Source organism: Equus quagga, chromosome 4, assembly GCF_021613505.1.
Source record: "Equus quagga isolate Etosha38 chromosome 4, UCLA_HA_Equagga_1.0, whole genome shotgun sequence".
In the NCBI taxonomy this organism is placed as follows: domain Eukaryota; kingdom Metazoa; phylum Chordata; class Mammalia; order Perissodactyla; family Equidae; genus Equus; species Equus quagga.
The window spans coordinates 113,444,264-113,465,985 of record NC_060270.1 but is presented as its reverse complement, the minus strand read 5'-3'; positions in this window follow the sequence as shown (position 1 = coordinate 113,465,985).

The window sequence follows — 21,722 nt, the reverse complement described above, 5'->3', positions numbered from 1 at the left end:
CTTTTGTACCGTTTCGCTAGCTGCTAGATACCAGGTTAACCCAGTTGTCAAATATGACTAAACAGTGGGACGTGCTGATTATCTGCCAGGTTTCGCTGGGGGCTGGCGTGGGGGTGGGAGGCATCAGCCCATACAACACGCTGCACGAAGCCGCTTATTTTCACGTTGAAACAACTTTGCACAGAGACCGGCGCAAGCCGCGTCCGCCCCCACCGCCACCCCCGCTGAAGCTGCAGCTTGCACGGCTGTTTGTTTAACCCGGTGAGGATTTGCATGTCACGTTTCAGCCTGGAGTCGAGTTTACTTACCCCAACTCCCACCCGTTCCCACTCCAGACCTCCTGGGCCCAGATGCTCCTCTACAGGGCAAGAGCGCCTTGTTAAGAGGTGGGCCCCCCACCTGGCGCCCTGCTTTCGTGGACACGCTCAGGGAGCCTCTTTCGGGGACCTCCATCCCCAAGTGAGGAGGAGGAGGCCACACGTGGACGCCTGCACATTTTGCACGCTAGAAACATCCTGAAGTCCTCTCTGGATCTTATCGGTGTGAAAAGAGGTGTCCTCAGACAGACAACGCGTCCCGGAGTCCCTCAGCAACCGCTGAGCTGTTTGTTTTTCTTCTTTCTGGGTCTTGCTTTCTCTTTCTTCTTCAGGGCAACCAGGAGCTGCTTTTGAACCAAAATTACCAGCGCCCTCAGGCAGACCTGAGTAGTGGTTTTAATGTATCACATTCCCCTCCAAACCCACATCCTGCTTTATAAAAGACATTTTTAACCACGACCCCCCAAATGCTTGGGTGTAAAAGACGAGTTGGAGGGGGGGAGGAGAAGCAAGGGAGGAGGACATGGAACTCTGCCCCCAATATTTTCTCTCCTCTTTTGCAATACCTCTTGGCCCAAAAGTACAACCACCGTGGCTCTTCGCACGGCCCTAAGACAGAGCCTGCGTGCATCCTGGTACACTCCGTGGGTGGAGAGGGCCACATTAATTGTTTTCTTTGCTTTTCGTTAGGATGTCTTTGCTCAGAATGCTTTTTTCCCCTCTTTGGTTTGAGTAGGCAAAAGCCTCCTCGGAAATTATGACAGAGAAAGAGAAAGGAGAGAAAAGGAGAGAGTGAGAAGACCCGAGAGGCAATAACGTAGCGCTGTGCCCTGGGGGATTGTGGTGAAAATCGGCAGGGGGAGTGGGAGAAGTTGTGAAAAGCCCCTGGGGGACGCGGGGTGGAGGGTTGAGGGGGAATCCAGGCAGCCTGGAAGAGCCAGAAAGCCCGGCAGGGGGATCCAAGAGCGGTTCCCAACAGGTGACTTCTGCCCTGGAAGGGGAGACGGGTGCTCGGCTTCCTGTAGAGCCTCTGCATCGCTTTACTAATAGAGGGATTGTTAAGTGGCAGCGAGGCGTTCCCGACTCACCCACTGCAGTCCCGGGAGGAGAAGCGAGGAGGTTTCCCCCTTCCACCTCCTCCCCCACCCCCAGCACACCCTCTCCTTAAGGAAACCTGACAAAGTCATAAATAAGACAATCCGCAAAGCCACTTAGCACGGGTGACATTTTCAAGTCAACCATTTAAAACAGTTCACGCTGGCACCTCGGGCTCCGGGAGTCCCGGTTGCCTTCCTCTCTTCGTCCTCCTCCTCCCCTCCCCTTCCCCTCCTGCCGTTTCAATGTGGTTCCAGCTGTCAGACTCTCTACGTGGGCGCTCGGATATGCCTTTAGATACATGCAGCCAGATCACAATAAAAGTTAAGGAAATCTTCCAAAGGAGCGCAGGCAGGCACCTCGGCCGCTTCACCTCTAAGGTGGGGCCCCAAGGAAATCTTTCAGAAGAAGTCCAGTTTTTTTGTGTGTGTGACAGATTTTTTTCATCCTCTAAAAAATCTAGTTTTTAAACAAAGATCAATGTGTTATGCTAAAGTGTTGAGCTGACTGTTAAAACATTTGGGGAAATAATGACAATGTAACAAAGGCCTGGTTTGGAGTGAATCATCACCCTTTTTAAAAGTTAAAGCAATTTTCAGGAGAATAGCTTTCAGCAAACGCTTTACATTATTCAAAACGGCCAAATAATGCTCTATTATAGCGCCTGAATGCTGCCAGTCAGCCCCTAAGTGCAATTTGTGCAAAGGCCCCGGTGCCTTATCTCCACTTCTTTATAAAGAGGTGAATATAAAACAATTTCTTCCAAACCCAGACAGAGAGCACGAAAATTGCTTCCCTTTCTGCAATCAGGGCAATTTAACTGGAGTGCAATTAGCACTATTAAATGTCGATTCTGCATAAACAAATCTGACTGAGCAGCGAAAGTGGGGTGAGAACCTCATATACACTGAAACTGATTTTTTAAAATTATGTATCCGGGTCCTTTACAATTGATTCGTGACGTTTTCATCTTGGAATATATTTACATCGTAAATACACTATGGTTAAATCAACATAATTTTTTTTGCAAAAAATTTCAATAGGAATTCTAATAAAGAAGAATAGGGTAATTAAAGGGAAGAGTTCACTTCCTTTGAACAAATATTGTTTCCCCCATCTTGCCTCTCCGGAGAGCTTTGATCTGAGCAACTGCTCAAGTTGCTGCGTTTAGGAGGCAAAGCCGGGGAAACAATTCCGTCATTAGCGCTGATCCGAAGGACTGGAGCTCCTACGCCACAGGAAAAAAATGCTTCTCCCTGATGCACAGGAAGCAGGGTGGGGACGGGGAGGACCAGCTATCTCCTGAATAACTCGAAATATTAGGTGGCTGCCCAGTCTTCTGGGGACTTTGACCAGGCGCAGAGTGAGCAGCGGATTATACAGCACGCGGGTGGGGTGAGGTGAAGTTGGGGAGACGGGGATGTGGGCGGCAGGGCAGGCGTTGGGGGAGGAGGAACTGAAGGTTCTCGCCGAGGCCCTGCTAGCTGCTGCCAAAGCCTTACCAGAACCGGGATGCCTGGGGAGGGGGAGAGGGAAGAGAGAGGAGCCCGTAAAAAGCGTTTATCTGACCTGTCATCCTCCCAGCGCCCTTTATTTATTTATTTGCTCAGCCACAGCGCTCCCTTTTTGAAGCATTTGCGCGATTAATTATGCTTTTCATTTGCATGATCTACACTACAGCAGTGATGATGAGGTCAGCACGGTGTGGGAGTTGGGGAGATACATTAATAACACGAGTTTAAAAAAAAAAGGAAAAAAAAGAAAGCTGCCCTGTGTACCACAGGCGCCTGCCATGAAGAAGGGCGAAGGAAGCCGGTACGGACCGTAGCGCCTGTTGAGTGCGCTGAATCCTTTCCACAGCTGGAGTTTGTCAGTTGTGGGTGCAAATGAAATGCAGCTTTTGATTAGAAGGAAATCTTTTATAGTTAACACATATTTATATTTTAAAAAGGACCAGACTTGAGAACAAATGGATGGAGAAAATTAATTGAAAAATGAGGAAATCTCCCACAATTTCTGTTGAGCTTTCATTTAATGTTTGTTCTATAACACCCTCATTCCAGCCCAACCCTTGCAAATAAAAGAGCCAGAAAGGATCAATAGGCCAAGAGAACTTTCATCTTAATGTTTTCTCTGTCTCAGAAGTGTGACTGCTATTTAGAGACGGCAGGAGATGCAAGCCTTGTTGTCTATAAGGTCCACTGGGGAAACTGAAAACCCCTAGTCTATTAAGTACACTCATAACCTTTGCTACACAACTAATTTTCTGTTGCTAGATGTATTTGGGCCATACATTTCAAGCCTGCCTTGATCTGTTTATCTGAGCCAAAAATGAATTAACAATTAAAGGAAAGACTCTGGTGTGTCAAAGGAAGGAAGGTGACTGTAGACTCTGTGATGATTTTAATGACTGCAATTATTGGAAGATTATTCAACAAGCATCATAGATTTGTTTACTGCATTACTTGGAAACTCTGGGGGGCCTCTTCGGCTTGGGGTTTTTACCTTTCTCCCTCCCTCACCAGCTACCACAGAGGGGTCTTAGACCTAAGAAAATGTGGCACTCACTGTTGGCTTTCTTCTTCTTTTTTAGAGCCTTTCTACCAAAATGAAGGACGTTCGTTGTCTCAGCCAACTCTAATGGAACCATCTTTGGAAACATGAAAGCAATCTTTTCACATAGACCTTGAGCTGATATAAAAAAAGGATTCTGGTCATTGGTCAGCTTCTCCTAGCAAGGGTCCAGTTTCCTGTTTTATTCTTTCACAGGCAGCCTTTGAGGAGACCTCCAACGCTTCCTCCTCCATCCAGGGCTTGGACGAGGCACGACTGCAAGATGTTAAACAGGAGTTTAGGCATATCTCCAGGACACCATATTGGAGAAAGTTTGGGTTTTTCTTCCTTCCTTTTAACATGCCCCTCCCCCCATATTATTTACTATCACAACTCCTGATGTTGCCCTGTTAGAAATAAGTAAATAAAAAGAAAAGGCATGATGAAGAGCATACTGATTTGTGGTTAAGGAAGCTTTTACTGTACATACAGACACAAGGGATGCAAATAAGCTTTCTTATTTGATATAAACAAAACCATCCTCAGTCTACAACAATCAATAAGTCACGGCCTATGCTTTGCTCATTAGTGAATTACTGATCTGGAAGTGAGATTTAGAAAGAAAAAAAAGAACAGCTACTATCCCCAGTAAGACTCTTTTCTCCCTCCCCTAAGGCATTGAGACTACAGTTTCCTGGTCATCTTGGTGCTCTTCCCGGGTCTATAATCATCCAGGCTCAAGATTAAGGAGGATTTTCACTGGAATCGGGAACCCTCCCTGTTCAAACAGGAGCCTGCAGAACCCTGCAAGTGGCAATTAGGAGCCTATTACAAGCCGTTAGATTGATCAATGTACCTTAAACAATGCGAATGATTTATATGGCTGACTTACATGGGGAAGAAAAAGAAGAGGGTGGGGGGAGGACGACTTCATATCCTTTACGCCCCTTGAACTGTTCTGGAGAAGACCTGGGCCCAGGCTCTGTTCTTCACTGCTTAGAACCACCAGAGCGATTTATTTGGAAAACTTTTCCGCAGCAAAGACAGAGGCTAGCCTGGCTCATCCGGTGGGTGGCGAGATGCACATTCTTTGCCCCTTTCTCTTCTTTCTAAGGAAGAGCTTAGAAAGACTAAGGCCGGGAGGAGCAGCCAGGGGTCACAGGACGCCACTCCCCTAGCGGAGGACACCGCCCGGAGCGGTCCCAGCTGCCTCCTCTCCCCGGGTCTGTTGCCGGAGAGAAGGAGGATGACTTACATATTTGTTTAACGGAGTGTTGGAGAGCTGTGTGGCCTCCTAATTACGGCAGGAACACAAAGCCATTAGCCCTTGAAGTTTCAGGCGTGACTCGGGGAGGAGCGGTGACCCAGCTCCCGGCCGGCCCACGACGCGGGGAGTGGGGGGAGGGAGGGGAGTCTGCGGAACGGAACTCCTCTCTAGGGCTGACTACTTCAGCTAATCTATCTGTCGAAGACAAAATTGCAACGGAGCTGCAGCGATCAAAGCTGGCCCCCGCCACCCTCTCCTCCCGGCCCTCCTTTGGGCCCTCCTTCCCGGCCCAAAGTCTGTTTGTAGTTGCCTCCTCTACTGCAGACACTCTTCGGTCTCCTCACGACAAGGAAATTCCTGCCAGTTTTTCCAGAGCCTGCAAGGAGAGGACAGACGCACTTCACACTTCCCGGAGGAGGAGAATTCCCTTTGTCTTATCTCCCCCTCCCCCAGTCCGCCATCAGCTCTGGAATGGGGGGAGGCAGCGGGCCGTCAGAGCCTGGGCGCGGGGGGCGGGGGGCCATTGAAACAGAACCCCACGTCCAACTCTGCCCCTCCTGGTCCCTCCTCTTTCTCCTCCCTCTTCTCTTTCCCAGCCTTCTCCTCCCTCCTTTCTCCCTCCCTGCTTCCAATCCCCTAGATCCTCTTACTACTTAAGACTTCTCCCGGGCTCCCGCGCCCAGAGCCTGGGCAGGCGCCGTTTGTTTCCAAGAGCTTAGTGGTTTGGCGGGAAAAGGCTTCGTCCTGGCTTGTTCATTGGTGTCTGGAACAAATCCTTTTGTTTGTGTCTAAATGTGGAATGGGAAGCATTCTGGGTTGATAATGGGACACAGAAGGAAGAAGGAAAAAGCAGAAAAACCGCAAGCATTGGGAGAGTTGCTACCTGTGTCTTCTGCAGCCAGTATGCAAGGGAGCCCAGGATTTGGAAACGCTTCTAGGTGGAGTCTGATTTCACGCACACACCTCCCCCAACCCCAACTGTTCTCATCGGTCCTTTATTACCCCATATCTCACTCTCCTGAGTTTTTCTCTGAGTTACTACCTATCAATCCTCCTTCCTAGGACTTCTTTTTCAGTGCCCTACAGCTCAGTGAGAGGCTGAAAAGGAAGGTCAGCTATAAGATCCCCACCCAGGCACTCCTGTGACATCCCCCAGAACAGGCCTGTCCTGAGTCGACACTTTCACGCTTTCTGGATTTCAGCCTCTGTAGAGTCCAACCCTGCGCGGGCAAGCCTCTCTTGTCACACCTACCGATGGATGTCACACCCACCTCCATCACAAGGCCACACTGACACCTCCACCCTGACTGGCTTCTTGAAGTATAGAGAGCCGGATATCCATAGAGGCAGAGGGAGGCTCCGCACACTTCAGACACGTGCGCCTCCCCCTGACCCCTCCCGCTGCCGCATGCAGCATGCACATTGATGACACAGACTCACTTGCTCGGGCACACGCCAGCGGCGTCCACTCTCCTTCCCAGCCAGGGAGCAGCAGCAGGCGAGACGGCCTTGAGACAGGTGACATCCCTGAGGAGAGGCGGGCTCAGCGCTCCAGCTGCCACCCTGGGATCGGGGACGTTCAGGTTCCCCAAAGGCAGCTATGGGCCTCCCTGGTCCGGTGGCCGGAGACCTTGCTGCATCTGGGCCTCCCCTCCGCCTCCTGCCGCGCTCTCTGCGTCGCCTCCTGCTCCGCACCTCCGCCGCCGCAGGCCCCCGAGCGCCGGTCTCCGAGAAGCCTGCCGCCCGCCCGCCTTCCACAGGCTCGGTTACATCTGGGATGCATTGCCCCTTAATTGTCAACCCCATTATTGCGATCAAGTGAACGTTGCTAATCTCTACATTTATTGTTTCGGCAAATAGAGGCTGCGTTTAATCAATACGCAGGGCCCCAGCCCTCGCAGCGCCAAGTAACTTAAGTCAACGGTGAAGATTTCAGCGTGTGCGTAATTACAGAGCACGCGGAATATTCACTCCAGCCTAATCCCGCATCTCTTCCACGACCCGGGGGAGCAGGAGGAGGGAAAGTGAAGAATCTCCACCCTCCAAGGGATCGAGGGCCGGTTCCCGCCCAGGAAGAAAAGGACTTGGTGGCTGTGACCCCCGAGCCTGGCGCGGGCGCAGGAGGCTGGACTGGGGACCGCCCTGACTTACGAGCGGCTAAATCCCGCGCTAGTCGCTGGCTCCCTGAGGGCTTCTGGACCCCTCCCCTCCCAATCTGCCGCAGTGAAGAGGGTGGTTCCCACTTGGCAGGTCCCCGCCAGGGGGGAAGGGTGAGGGCGGGGCCCCGGAAGGCGGGTGGTCGGGTGCTCCCAACGCCCAGGCCTCCACTAGCTGCCTCCTTCTTTCCCCTCCGGCGGCTTGGAGCCCGGTTCCTTGCCCCGCGGGAACTCCCGAGAATGCCAGGCTTGGGCGCGCAGCGAGCGGGTTATTTGCGCGTCTTCTTAAATAGCTATTGTTTCCTAATTAAGAGGACCTTAGCCCAACGCTAGGGAGAGAATCTGGGATCTTGGAGGTGGGTGGGCAGTCCTGGGGAATGGGCGGTCCGCTCTGGGGAGGCATGGTGTGGGCTCCTTAGAGCAACGTGGCTGCTGGAGCGGCCTTCGAGGGAGGGCCTCCGGGCTTGGCAGGGGAAGGGTTAGCTGGGAATCCTTCCAGTGGCTGCTGAAAGAACTCGACACCCCCGCCTCCGACGCCCTGGAGTAGGGCCCAGGAGGCTGACCCTCCGGTTTGAGCACTAACACTTTCTCCTTGGGCACTTTGTCACTGGGAGTTTCTGTTTCTCCTGGTACCTATTTCTCCGCTCCGTTCCCAGGAACGTTCGATATAAACAACCAATAACCCCTGTTGTAATCAGATACCATCTTGCATGGAATTGTCCCGCTTTAAACAAGCTAGAATCTGAAGTCAACTGATCATTTGCCAGTTTAGGGTGTCAGCGCAACGATCAAACTAAATTACAGCTGGAACTTGAATTAGGGTATTGGATGGTAGCTGGCTGTTTTTAATTTTGGGAATTTAACAGTTCTCACATAAGGTACCTCTCTCTGCTTTCTCCTTCCCTGAAAAGTGGAATAGCATTTAGAACAGGAGGAAAATTAAACACAAATGTCGGTGCAATCCCGAAATCCTTTTTCTTTTTGTTACTTCTTCCTGAGCCTTCCCTCTGCCGGCCCCAAGCTCCCAGCCAAGCCTATGAGTCTCCTTATCAGATATGCAGACTCTCTGCACCCTGCTGCAAACAGCGCTGCCATTCAGTCCACAGAACAGATCATTATGGTTTTAGACTCTTTTGACTGGAGATGTCAACTTAACTTTTTCTAGACGGTGGTTGTTTCTAAGCCAGGACAAGGAAGCAAGGCAAGGGGCTAGTGGCCAGGGCTCCTGGGTGAGCACAAACCCTTTGGGGCTTTCAGGAGCTGGGTGTGAGTCAAGGTCCACCATTGTGATCTTGGGCAGGCCAGGAAACATCTCTGTTTACTCCTCTCTGAAATGAAGCTAATAATTTGACTTAAAGGATTGCTATGAAGGTTAAATAAACTATATAGGGAAATTCCTGGTAATGTGCCTGATACTTATCAATAGTTGCCTTCTGTTTTCCACTGAAATAGCATTCCCAGCTAAAACTTACTGTGGAATTAAAGGCAAAATCAACAGATCCTGTAAAACAGAATTTTCGTGTGTGTGTGTTTAAAGCCAGTACAGGTGTGTGTACTAGGTGTGTGTGGACCAAGTGCAAAATCAGGTTGGATGAGGATGAACGCAATGATAGCCAGCATTCCTGTTTTGGAAGGAGTGGGGTTAGCTGTTCCAGTCAGCAGCACATCTGGAGGTCTGGCTTGCACAGGTCTGCACATGGGAAAGAGGAGGCATTGTGTCTAATTACAATAGCTAACATTTATTCAGCACTTATTAAGTGCTAGGCACTCTGCCAAGTGCTTGTACACAGCATCTCATTTAATCCATACGATAATCTTATCAGGCAAGTATTATTGACACCTCTTTTTTTAATTTTGTTGTGGAAAATCTCAAATATGTATTTAAAAGTAGAGAGAATGCTATAATGAACCCCTCTATGTCCATCATCCGGCATCAACAGTTGTCAGCTCACAGTCAAACTCATGTAATCTCTACCCATCCATTTCCCCCTCCCTTACTTCAAAGCAAATCTCAGACATTGTATCAATGTATTTGTAAATATTCCAGTATGAATCAAAAGATGGTAACTGTTAAAAAAAATCTAAAAGCACAAAACCATGTTATAATCATACCTAAGCACATTTGAGAGAATTCCTTAATACTACCAAATATCTAATCACTGTTCAAATATCCCCAGTTGTCTCATAAATGATTTTTTTACAATTGGCTTTTTTTTCTCGAATCCTACCTAAGCAATATCCACACATTTAGTCTCTCAAGTCTCTTTTAATCTGTAGGTCCCTCTCCCTCTTTTTCTTTCCTTACAATGTATTTATTGAAATACCCAAGTCATTTGTCCTGATAGTCTTTTTATAAATGAAGAAACAGGCTCAGAGAGGTTAAAGGAATTTAGTAAGAGATAGAAAAGGATTTCAGTCTTAGCTATGTCTGACTCCAGAGTCCAAGCACTTAATGGCTTTATTATATTCCCTTTAAACCAAGTGATGAAAAGCACAACACAGGAAAAACACAATCACCCATAAAAGATTTCAGAACATGCAAAACTCCCCTAAGTAACCAGTTCCTTTACCAAGCGCCCACAGAAAACAGCTCACTTCAAATCCAGGCAGGGTTTGAAATGTGGGAAGAGAAATTGAAAACAGGGTAACCCAGTGTCCTCCTTATGTTTTGAATCTGACTAAATAATTCCTGCATGCAAATGTATCTATAACATGGGGAAGGGATTTCTATTTCCAACAAATATTTAGCAAAGCAAAAACATTTCTTAAAGGAATGTACCAGTTTCCTTTTTCTCTCTTCTCCTTTATTTTCCTCCTATTTTCCCCCTTTTCTCTGTTCTTTATAGCTAGATAAGGAGAAAACATCTCTTTTAAGTAGTTATTTTAAAATACCAGTCAAATTAACAATTTAGTAGTTTGATATGTGATATCTGGCTTTTGTTACAGTAGTTTTGAAACCACAGTTACCCTAGCAACTGAATACATTTTTTTCTTCTAAAAAATTTTAGCTGTCTGGAGAAGAAAAAAAAAAAGAAAAAGAAAACTTCTTGCCAGAATTTTCCCATAATAGCTTCCATTAACTGCAGTGACTTCTATTGGAGAGGCCAGCACTGCTGTCTCCTGCTGTCACCAGACATTCACTGATCTAGCAGATGTTTTGTGTGATAAGGCCAATTTGAGCTTTATAAAACATTTATTTTTCATCTCCAAGGAGCAAACACCAGTAAGGATGGGATTCGGCGTCTATCATTGGATGCCTTACAAGGGCCTCCACCTGCCAGTGGAGCCTCTAGGTGGGAAGAAACACTAAAACAAACCTAAAGGCTTGGCTTATTAAAAGAAGAAGCAGCAGAAGAAGAGGGTTGGTTAAAGGGCTTTAGAGCAGTCCCTACGGACTTAGCACGAAGAGAAGTGAGTAGAGAGCCAAGAGTCTACTATGGAATCTTTCTGGAAACACCTGGTAGGTGTGCAGTTGCCAAAGAAGGTAATGATGCTAGTGAGTGAGATAAGGGAATAAGAGAGGAGGTGATGCACATTGGGTTGAGTTTTGTGGATCTGCTAAGCCAAGCATTAGCATTTCAAGGAGGTGAAGTAGAGAAGAATCAGCAAGGGGAAATGGTGTACAGTAGGGCTTTTTGGATCAACTAGACTCTGAGCATTTGTGCGAATAGTCACTTGCTTCTGAATAAAATTCCCCTCATAATCACACTCCTAATGCACATAGCTCTAAATTCCTCTACTTTACAAAAAAAAAACACACAAAAACGCAAAAAACTGATTTTATAAAATTACAACTATCCAAATCCTTTCTCGTGAACAGAAGGAAGGTCGGTTTGAAGACCTGGGGCTATGGCATAGGTAAAGCAAAAGGTGGCAGAGATGTCTTGAGTGGCTCTGCTCCTAGTGGTAAAATGCTTCCTTTTATGAGTCTCCTGGGGGATTCTTTATTTTGTATTTCTGCAGAAGACTCCAAAAAAAATCCTGGGAATTCTGGTACAGGAAATCCTCCTTTGCATTATAATGGCTCAACAAAATGAAAGTTCCAATCCTTCAATTTTATTTTAGATTGCCCTACCTAGGTAAAATATTTTGACTTGAGGAATTACATCTTGAGCCAGAGTGAGAACTAATAAAAGAAGAGAGAATGTCAATTCTGTTTGCAGAAAATACAATTTCTCTATAGTAAACTCACTCTGAATAACAAAAACTTTTTTTCTGCAAATATATGCACATTCCTCTCGAAGTCAAAATAGAGAAAAAAACAAAGCAGAGCGAGCAATACCAGTTGGGGTTTCTTCTTAATTACGTGAGTCATTAAAGGAACCTATACTTTTTTTTTCAGTTTTTATTTTTGAGATATAATTAACATAAATCATTGTGTAAGTATAAGGTATACATATTGATATGATACACATATATTTTGTGAAATGATTACCACAATAAGGTTAGATAACTCATCCATCACCTCATGTAATTACCATTTTGTGGTGGTGATGGTGGTGGTGAGAACATTGAAGATCTACTCTTTTAGCAACTTTTCAGTAATTTACAATACAGTATTGTTAGCTATAGTCACTATGTATACATTTCTGGATCCCCAGAACTTATTCATCTTATGACTAGAAGTTTGTCCCTTTTGACCAACATCTCCTCATTTCTCCTCCACCCAGCCAGTCAGGTATTCAGACGGAGTACAGTGGGTATGATGACTTGTCTCTGCTCTACCATCATCTGAAGTCTCAGCTGGGAAGACCCAAACTCTGGGGGTGACTCAACAATCGGGGCTGGAATCATCTGGATGAGTCTTCATTTACTCACCAGGCAGCTGATGCTGACCAGCAGTTGGGACACCTAAACAGGGTCTCTCCATGTGGTCTCTCTGCGTGGTCTAGTTTGGACTACCTCACAGGATGCATGTCTAGGGAGAATTCCTAGAATGTCTCCCAAGTGAGAAAGATGAAACGCATGGCATTTTTGTGATCTAGCCTCAAAATTCACATAGCATCATTAATTTACATTGCTCTCTTGGTTAGGGCAGTCATAAATATTTGCCAGGGTTCAAGAGGAAAAGGATATAAACTCCACCTCTCCATGGGAGGAATCTTAAGGTCACATTGTCAAAAGAGCACTTGGGATATAAGATAATGTTTCAACCCCTTTTGGAAAATACTGTCTGCGACAACATATGTATATACTTGTAAAGGGGGCTTCCTAACAGAATGCAGAGAGTTGACATCTGAGAGCTATTTTTTACTGTCTGTGGCAGTTGAAAATTAAAGTCTTTCCTTTACACTAAGACTAAAGGACTAAGACGTAAAGCAGGGTTTTACATACTCCCCATGCTTTCTTTATCAGGAGTTATTTTCTACTAATTTCTTGGAAGTGTAAAATTTGTGGTGTTTTGATTAACATTTTGCTCTCACGTGCACAATTTAGTAAGTGCATTACAATTCTTTAAACTTCTCATCAGCAAGTGAACAATAGAGCAAGTCCAGTATTTCAGTATCTACAGAAGTTTCTCTTTTGGCTCAAAATACCGCAATGAGGGTATTGATTTAATAACTTGATTGCTTACGTCTCTTTAAAATATAATTTAATAGACTGCTTTAATAGGGAACTATTAATAACAGAAAATATAATGCTTAGTCTCTCAGCAGTGCATTCCTTTTTATTAGCTTCTATTTGATTACATAATTGAAAGATTTAGAATACTAGAAATCAGCCTGCATCTTTGGAAGAAACTTTAATACTTTTCTTTGTTACTGCAGGTCTTTTTTTTTTTTTTTTTTTCATATGCAAAGAGGCTGAGGAAATGTCCTAATGTTTGGTTAACAAATTAAAAACCCATGTTTAACTGCTTTAATATCCTGGTCCCATTTCACTGTGTCATCAGGGGTTGATTTACCAGCTGTAAAATTACATAAGAAATCTTTTAAATGTAGAACTGTTGACAATATTTGAACTTCTGTGCATGTACTGTGATCTTCTGATAATGACTACATTAATTGTGACAGCTCACTGCAGCTCACCCAGACGAGCTCTGAAATCAGTAATGCATTTTCAGAGATCTGAGGCAGGTCACAGGCAGTCTTCATTTCAGCACCCGATGCTTGTTACGCATTCCCTAGTTTAGGCCTTTTCCACCCTTTTCCAAATCCTTTCTGCAAACTTTATGAACAAAGCCCCTCTTTTAAGAACTAAACAATTGGTATATTTGGGTAACCTATCAATTAAGAAGGCAGAAAAGCTGTTGATTATATAAAAAGGGCAGACCCAAGGGAAAGGAATTCAGGAAGTTGACCATTTGCCATTTTAAAACATTAAGTTGAACGGAATACATCTCAGCTGATAGTTATATTAGATGAGGAGGCATCATCTCAGAGCTAACCCATTTTTCTGTGTGCCTTGCTCCACCGTAATTGAGGGATTGGGGAAGAAGCACGCAGAAATGTGTGTAAGTTAGGATTCGTTTGGCTACATGTGTCAAAAAACCCAGAAATCACGATAAATAACATTGGCTTCAAGTTTAGAAAATGGAAGTTTGATTCTAAACTGATATGGTGGCTCATGATCATCAGGATTTCACTCCTCTCTCGATGTCTCACCTACTTTACTTAGCACACAACCTCATAGGTCAAGATGCTGGAGTTCCAGTTACTGTTTCTACCTCCTAATTGGTAGAAAGCAGCAAGGGCAAAGAAAACATACTCTCCCCTTAATTCCCTTTATTCCTCATGGCCATGTTCCTAGCTAAAAATTCCATAACTAAGCAGAAAGAGGAGACGAGACATTGGAGGGCAAACGGTATTCCCTACCACAAAATAAGTGCTTTGGGGAAAGGGAGTGATGTAGAAACGAATAAACTGTTGTGGTGAGTCAAATTTATACTAGGCTGGCCTACTCAGGGTGTGACTGAATAGCAAAACGATTTTTCTTTTTTTTTTAAAGATTTTATTTTTTTCCTGTTTCTCCCCAAAGCCCCCCGGTACATAGTTGTATATTCTTAGCTGTAGGTCCTTTTAGTTGTGGCATGTGGGATGCCGCCTCAGCGTGGCTCGAAGAGCCATACCATGTCTGCGCCCAGGATTCGAACCCATGAAACACTGGCTGCCTGCAGCAGAGCACGCGAACTTAACCACTTGGCCACGGGGCCGGCCCCTAGCAAAATGATTTTTAAGCTTTATTCTATCCAATTGAACATCAAGAATTATATCTAAATGAGACAAAATAAATTTATTTTTAAGGAAGATTAGCCCTGACCTAACATCTGCTACCAATCCTCCTCTTTTTGCTGAGGAAGACTGGCCCTGAGCTAACATCTGTGCCCATTTTCCTCTACTTTATATGTGGGAAGCCTACCACACCATGGTGTGCCAAGTGGTGCCATGTCCGCACCTGGGATCCGAACCAGCAAATCCCCGCCTGCCGAAGTGGATCGGGCGAACTTAACCACTGCGCCACTGGGCCAGCCCCTTAGACAAAATAATTATTATTGATGTTGTTAAGCATGAAAATGGCGTTGTGGTTATGTTAATATAATGCCCTTACTTTTTAAAGATTTATATTGAATATGAAGAGATGAAATAACACAATCTCTGGGATTTGCTTTAAATGCTTCTGCAAAGGAAAAAAGAGGGGAGAAATGAAGGAAATATTGTCAAAATATTGATTATTTTAAATTTCGGGTTATGAGTATATGGGATTTGTCATACTATTATTTTTAGTATGTTTGAAATGTTTTATAACGAAAATGTTTTTGTAAATAATCTACATCAAAATGTCTAAATCCTAAGTGGTAATATGAGTTCCTTGTAGCCTTGGCCAAGTTACTCGGTATATCTGAGTCTCAGTTTCTTCATATGTAAAATGCAGATGATAATGCTTGTCCTAACCAGTTAACAGCCCTGAAAATGAAGGTCAAATATAAAAGTGCCTGTGAGAGTGTCCCGGAACCTATAATATAGTATAGTATCGGTTATTGTTAATAATATGCTTGCTGTCATTATTGTTATCATTATTAATGTGAGGGCAGAGGCCATGTCTGAATAATGATTCACTGCTGTATCTCCAGTGAATAGTAAAATTCCTGGCACATAACAAATACAAAATAAATGTTTGAGGAGTGAGAACAAAAATTGTTAAGAAAATAATTTGTAACTGAAACTGACATGGGTAGAAGAGACCTGAAAAATCATCCAATAACCTCAAATGAGGAAACTGAGACCCAGAGCAATTAAATGTCTAGCTTAAAATGACACAAGATGACAGAGTTTCAGTATAGTGGAAGAGGCAAAGCATAGCCATCCTCAAAATCATAAGCAAAACACCAGAGACCCAGAGAGAATGTTATTCTCTTTTTTAGCTGCCTTGGGAAAAACATGTCATAATATAATCCCGCCACTTCTTATTATAGTCTCAAGGATCAGGGCATTCTCCTTTGCTATGCAAACATTTGGTTCTAATAGTCCTTATTACAAGAATCAGTCTGGGGGACCAGCCCAGTGGTTGAGTGGCTAAGTTTGCTCCCTCTGCTTCAGTGGCCTGGGGTTTGCTGGTTCGGGTACTGGGCGCAGATCTACACACCCCTCTTTTGGCCATGCTGTGGCGGCATCCCACATAGAAGAACTAGAATAACCTACAACTAGGATATACAACTATGTACTGGGGTTTTGGGGAGAAACAAAAAAAAAAAAAAAGAGGAAGATTGGCAACAGATTTAGTTCAGGGCCAATCTTCCTCACCAAAAAGCATACTTTAAAAAAAAAAAGGAATTTAAAAAAAGAACTGGTCTTGAGCCAGCCCTGATGGCCTAGTGGTTAAAGTTCCTTGTGCTCTGCTTTGGTGGCTAGAGTTCAGTTCCCGGGCATGGAACCACACCACTCATCTGTCAGTAGCCATGCTGTGGCAGTGGCTCACATAGAAGAACCAGAAGAACTTACAACTATACACAACTATGTACTGGGGCTTTGTGGGGGAGAACAAAGAAGAAAAAGGAGGAAGATGGACAACAGATGTTAGCTTAGGGTGAATTTTCCCCTGGAAAAAAGAAAAAGAATTGGTCTTGTAGATGGAACGACAATTACTTACAATCTTTTCTTTAAAAGTTCTCATAATACTGTTCCATGATCTTTGTGGCCAAGAGCTGTAAATTCATCCAAATCTGCTATGGATTTCAGGATGCACCTGAATCAATCATTTCAGCAACATCCTGACACAACAGGGCTGAGTTAGGACCACATTTCAGAAGAACACTCTGCTTCGATGCGTGATATATGTATGCTGAACACTCCCCAAGCAAATAACAGCAGACAGCAATCATTCAGTAGCCAAGACTACAATGATAGAAGTTATCAAACACTAATTTATTTTGGCATACAACAAATACGTATTTTTGCTCACGAGTTAGGTAGTTCTGCTGATCTGAACTGGGCTTGGTTGATCTCAGCTGGATTCATGTGAGTCTGTGATCACCTGGCAGGTCAGCTGGGAGTTGGTTGAACTAGGATGACCATAGATGAGATGATTCATCTCTGAGCTCTCGTCCTCCAGCAGGCTATCCCATGCTTGTTATCATGGTGGAAGCAGGGTCCCAAAGGAGCAAGCAGAAGCACGTAAAGCTTCTTGAGGTCTCAGCTCAGAAGGGGCACGTTCACTTCTGCTGCATTCTACTGGTTAAGCAAGTAACAAGGCCAGTGGGATTCAAGGCAGGGAAAATAGACTCCACTTCTAGATGGGGGAAGCTGCGGTCACATCATAAGAGGCATGGATACTGGGAAGAGACGAACTGGGGCCATTTTTGCACTCAGTCTACCACAATACGGACGAGACTTTGTAGGGATACCTTAGTGAGGTTTTCCCTAGGTGTGGCCCCAACTAACCAAACATATAGCCTTCAAACTGCTCTACCTCTTGAGTTGGGAGAAGGGGAGAGCTTCCTTGCAATAGAGGAGAGAAGCTTGAGGTTGGACAGGCTGGCAATGGATATCGGATTTTATTTAAAAGGTTATAAAACCAGGCATAGATGTAAATTTCTGTGGTTTCCAAAGTTTGCTCATGTCCAATAACCACAGGGATTTCTGTGTTCTGGGCATTAAGCTCTTTACATATAGCATCTCATTTAATTCTTACAACTGCCATGTAAGATATCACTATCTCTATTTTATGGATGAAGTAACTGAGGTTTAGCAAAGTTAAAGGTTAGACAACCTGATGAAAGTCTCTCAGCTCAAAGTGGATTCAAACCCAGATCAAACTTCAAGACCAGTGGGAGATATCAAACACTATGCAATTCAGTCTCCCCAAATGCAGAAGTTCCCTCTACCCCTGCAAATGGCATTGTATATCCACTTGGAGGTACGGAAAAACCTAACAATCTCAATTTAAATAAATAATTGAATTTTCATTTGCAGTTAATACGCTAAAGCAGGTTGGTGTCATATCATAAAGCAGGGGTCAACAAGCTTTTTCTATAAAAGGCCAGATAGTAAATATTTTAGGATTGTGGGTCATATGGCCTCCGTTACAGCTCTCAACCCTGCTTTTGTAGCACAAAAGCAGCCAGACACAATATGTAAATGAACGAGTGTGGCTGCATGCCAACAAAACTTTATTTACAAAAACAGGTGGCCAGCCAGATTTGTCATAGAGAATTTGATACCAAGCCAGGACTTAGCAAAAATGCACTTTGTTCCAAAGGCCAGTTTGAAATGTTCTCCAAATTCTCTCAAACATAATAATAGTAATAATGCACATTATAATATTTCATATATGCTATTAATAAAAGATACTTTAAAAAATAAGACAAAATCGTGACTGTCATACAGATATAAAAACCACATGTCAAAAATTTTATTTAACTCATTAATTAACGAGGGAAACAGTGAGAGGTTAAAACCATTCCAAAGGAGAATCCAAAGAACAGACACATACAACAGCAATCAAAAATGCTGAAATGAATAGATGAAAAACTGATCAATATCTACAGGGAATAAAATGTAATGTTGGAATCATCTCTTTTATAGGGTCAATTGCATCTTCACCAGACACAATTAATTGTCACATCTACAGACAAGACTCATTTGCATTACTATCAGCCTTCTACAACTTAGAGTTATATGTAACATTGCCCAGTCAAAGATCATGTAAATCATAGAACCCCTATAGAGTCAAATAACCCCAAAGTATCACCTAGACAAGGTCCATTGAGAAGATACCCCGTAATCTTCACCTATTCAGAATTTTCCCTGGTAATCTATTGTAATTTTTCTTAACATTGCGCCTTAATCCAAAGTTACTCCAAGGGTGGTAGACATAACACTAGTGATACTGAAGATGATTTTAGGTGGCATGGATAAACGCTTTTTGTCTTAATAATCATATATTTACTTTATAGTGAGTTGTAAAATTAAAATTAGTCTGTTGAATTCATGATTTCACAGATACTATTTTTTTAAAAAATCCATGCCTAAACAGATCACTCTGAAATTTCAGAATACTATAGATGAAGAGATGATTCTAAAATCCTGTAGAAAGGGAAAAAAAGATATTTATGAAGGATTGAGAATCAAACATCAGACTTCCAAACCACAACATTGGATGCTTGAAGACAAGGGATAAATGCCTTCAAATTTTAGAGTGAAAATTATTTTAAGCGTATAATTTTATTTCAATTCAAACTTTTCAATCAAGAGTGAGAGCAAAGTAGTTATTCTCAGAAATTCAATAACTCAGAAAGTTTAACACCCATATAAATTCCAGGTAAATTAAAAACGTACTTGTTTCCAGTCAAGATGGAGTAATAGAGACCAGATTTACCCTCTTACCTGAAACAACTAAAAACAAAATATATGAAACAATGGTTTTCAAGACAGAGGACATAAGACAGTGAAGGACAGTGATCTCTGAGAGATGAGAAACACAGCAAGTGACCCTAGTAATTGTCCCAGCTTAATGCCTGGAGAGAGTTTTGACACTGCAGTGCAGGGGGCAGAACCCAAGATGGATGCAATCATTGAGTTGAGGAAATGGAGCTGGGAGTTGAAGAGATGAAGCTGAGAGAGGTCAAAGCAGCTGAATTTTGCTGAACAAAGAGCCAGAGAGGAGAAAACTTCTTGGAGAGACAGAACTCCAAAAATGTCCAGAGGTATTGAGGGAGAAAAATGTCCCACAAATATTCAGCTGAGTACTTCTCAGCACATGCACCTGAGGAAACCATACTAGATGGTGGAAAGAACCACCCAGAAGGAGCTCACACAGGACCAGGAATAATACCAATTCCCACCAGCCACTCTGGAAAATCTCACAATTCGTGGAGTATTGGGTATAGTATTCAGAAGGGTCTTGCTTCAGTAGAGGGGCAAAATTGGCCCTAGATATAATATTATTCTAGATCTACCTAATGAAGCGTAAAAGCAAGACCTGAAGGATCAAACTTTTCCCAGCTAACTTAGTTGCGTCCCAGAACAAAGCCCAAGCATATTTATAGGAATATAAAAATATCCACACCCAACAAGGTAAAATTCAAAATGTCTGACATATAATAAAAAAACTATAAGGCATATGAAGAAGCAGGAAAATTATAAGGAGAAAAATCAATCAATAGAAACTGGAGAAAACTGACACAGATGATAGAATTAGTAGATAAGGACATTAAAATAGTTATCATAACTGTATTACATATGTTCCAAAATCTGGACTAGTAGTTTTTAATAAAGGAGTGATTTTTTCCCCCCTGGCATCATTAGGCAATGTCTGGAGACAGTGTGGTTGTCACAACTTGGGAGTAGTGGTCCTACTGGCGTGTAGTGGGTAGAAGCCAGGGATGCTGGTAAACATCCTGCAATGCACAGGACAAGAACCACAACAAAGAATTATCCAGCCCAAAATGTCAGTAGTGCTGAGGTTGAGAAGCCATGATCTAGAGAAAAGATTAAATATGTTAAGTAGACACATGGAAGATATGAAAAAGACACAAATGGAACTTCTAGAGATGAAAACAACAATGACAGAGACGAAAAACTACACTGGACAGGATTAATGACAGATTAGACACTGCAGAAAAAACAGGAGTGAACTTGAGGACATGACAATATAAACTATGCACAATGAACCCAGACAAAAATAAGTCTGGGGGACAAAAAGGAACAGAGGCTGAGTGGTCTATGGCACAATGTCGAGTGGCCCAATCTACATGTAATTGGAACCCTGACAGAAAGGTGGGGATGACAGAGAAAAATCTTTGAAGAAATAAAAGCCCAAATCTTCCCAAATTTGATAAAAGCTAATCCCAGAAGTTCAACAAACCCCAAGCACAAGAAACACGAAGACCACACCAAGGCAACATCATAATCAAATTGCTTAAAAGAAGTTTTAGAGTTATAAAGAGAAAATACTGAAATCAATCAGAGGGGGAAAAGACATGACATGTACAGAGGAACAAAGATAATGATGACAGAACATTTCTTGTCAGAAACAATGTAAGTGACAAAATAGTGGAAAACATCTTTAAAGTACTGAAAACAAACAGCTGTCATATATACACTATGCTAAACTATCTTTTCAAAATGAAGGCAAAATAAAGACTTTTGCAGACATTAAAAAAGCTGAAAGAGGGGCTGGCCTGGTGGTGTAGTGGTTGGGTTCACGGGCTCTGCTTCACTGGCCCAGGGTTCCTGGGTTTGGATCCTGGGCACAGACCTACACACTGCTCATCAGGCCATGCTGTGGCAGCAACTTACATACAAAATGGAGGAAGACTGGCACAGTTGTTAGCTCAGCAACAATCTGCCTCAAGCAAAAAGAGGAAGATTGGCAACCGATGTTAGCTCAGAGCCAATCTTCCTCACCAAAAAAACTCCAAAAAACAAAACAAAAAAGCTGGAAGAATTCATCACCAGCATATCCACATTACAAAAAAGGTTAAAGAAAATCTTTTAGGCAGAAGGAAAATATGGTCAGTTGGAAATATGGACCGACCAAAAGGAATAAAGAACATTGCAAGTGGTAATTATGTAGGTAAATGTGCCAGATTTTTTCTGGTTTGTTTCAATCTTTCAAAAAGATAGTTGTTTAAACAAGAACAACAAAATAATCTGTGGGGTTTACAACATATGTAGAAGTAAAATGCATGATGACAATAGGACAAAGAGCTGGTTTTCTTGGAGGGGAGGCTAAGTAGGGTTAAGCAGGAGCTCTATTTGGGACTGACTGGTGTGTTAAACTTAGTAGAAGTATTAGAAAACCTGTCTGGCCCAGAAGCTGAGTCAAGCTCTCCAATCTGGTAAGCATAAAGCCAGTATTTTCTTTCCTAAAGAAAAGAAAAAGAAATGAAGGTGT